The sequence below is a fragment of the Lathyrus oleraceus genome, chromosome 3 (assembly GCF_024323335.1).
Source record: "Lathyrus oleraceus cultivar Zhongwan6 chromosome 3, CAAS_Psat_ZW6_1.0, whole genome shotgun sequence".
In the NCBI taxonomy this organism is placed as follows: Eukaryota; Viridiplantae; Streptophyta; class Magnoliopsida; order Fabales; family Fabaceae; genus Lathyrus; species Lathyrus oleraceus.
In genome coordinates this window covers 487,842,002-487,844,357 of record NC_066581.1, presented here as the reverse complement: position 1 = coordinate 487,844,357, position 2,356 = coordinate 487,842,002, and positions in this window count along the sequence as shown.

Here is a 2,356-nt window from a genome sequence, read left to right as displayed (position 1 = left end):
AAACCATTTGGTAAAACCGACCACGTCTCCCTTCTCTTCCTTTTCGACCAACCTACTACTGTACCAAAGAATTCCATGATTGGTGGCAGTCGTATTTTACCATTTATGTTGCCGTTCCTGAGGCCAAACTATCTGAATTAACTGAAGCTTTTGTTTGTTTGCAGGCGAAGTCGACCAAGTGTAAGGCTCTTCATGTCAAACAAATTCGTGCTTTCCAGAATTATTTCCAAGTTGTGTATCGACCAGGTAATCTTCGTGGGACCATCTGGGAGGTTGCGGTCGAACTAAAGGCGAAAGTAACCAACAGTCTTCCAAAACATAAAATCCCCGGTTACGCGAAAGACAAGTATCTTTACGCTCTTCACTTTGGAAACCTCAAGTTCCCTCCTCTTCCATCTATCCCTTTGGTTTTGGCCTTTGGTCATTTGGTTCCGGTGTGGTTTTATTATCCCGTTTCGTACGTACAAAACGCCTGTAAGAAAAAAGCCGACAAAGTGGTCCCGACGAAGCATTATCTGCCTGACTACTCAGGGCCACTTCATATTAAGCCTCAATATCTTAGTGTGTTCGAATCTACACAACCTGGTAACACTTCTCTGGAAATTTTAACACTTCCTTTCAGCTGGCTTTCGTTGCTCACTTGCGTTTCTTTTGTTTATTTGCAGTGATCCCTCTAGATCCTGTAGGTCCTGCATGTAACACCCTTTTTTCTACCCCAAAATACTTAACATATAATCAGAGTAAATAGGCACGCATATAACCAAAAGGGCGTCACATCGACGTTTTCAAAACTAAAAGCTTTTAAAACCAACATCATTCATCATCAATGTACAATACACCTGGTCATTTAAAATAACACATTTCAATTATCATGAATATTCAAGAATATGCGTTCGCAGCGGAAAATAATGAATACTCATGCATTTCATAAAATGATCCATGTCCCATACCATGGTCATCTCTCAATAATCTCCTCAAGATAAACTAAAGCCATATCCAATTATGGTACGAGTTCAATACTACTAATCTACCCAGTGTTACATGACCAGAGCATTGACTCACTACTTAGTCTCCAAACTAGAATACGGAAGCTCTCCGACTAAACCTCGAATGAGCTACCTTCCACTTACTTCAGCGATACTACTCCTGAGTATCTGCACAATACCCATGTAAAGGTAACATTCAAACAGAAAGGGTGAGAATTCAAATCATTATGAAGAAGTATTAATCAAGCACAATGATTAAATCAACACTTAAAGGAATTCATCACACTTCATATAACCATGTAAATAATATTAACCAACATTTATTTCACATGTTTTAAGCACACATAAAAACTCAAGGAGTATAATATTCAAATCCAATATTATATTCTCAAATATACACATAGCTACAATTATCACATAATCACATATTCAGTCAAGTTATATATCCAAATATCATCAAATTCAATTACCATATCTCATACACACATCACAATCACATCAATGCAAACACTCAATTATCACATAACTCTAATGTGACTCAATGCAAGACATGTGACTCTATGCATGTGGTACCATAATGTGAACCCAACGTTTCACCGCTTTCCGATTCAATATCTAGAATCCAAGCCACCACGTCTATTTCCAATTAAGGATCAACGTCTGCTACACCTATTTCCAATTAAGGACCAACATCTATATGGACCCAACGTTCCACCGCTTTCCGATTCAATATCTAGAATCCAAGCCACCACGTCTATTTCCAATTAAGGATCAACGTCTGCTACGCCTATTTCCAATTAAGGATCAACGTCTAATACCATGTGAACCCACAGTTTCACCGCTTCCACTATGAAGCCGATCATGCCATGAATGAATGTACAAATATCAATACATATGCAATTAAGATCATCTCTACCATCTTAACATTCCACATATCACCATAATTCAACTTTATGAATTATCCACCAATGGTACATATACACATTCATAACAATATATCATTCACAATCCACCAATGGTACATATACACATTCAAAACAATATATCATTCACAATCCACCAATGGTACATATACACATTCAAAACAATATATCATTCACAATCCACCAATGGTACATATACACATTCATAACAATATATCATTCACAATACACCAATGGTACATATACACATTCATAACAAATACACCATTCACATAATATGCAATTAAGATCATCTCTACCATCTTAACATTCATAACAAATACACCATTCACATAATATGCAATTAAGATCATCTCTACCATCTTAACATTCATAACAAATACACCATTCACATAATATCTATTAGAGTCACCTTTCTAATGCTTTAAACCCCAACCCAAAATGATT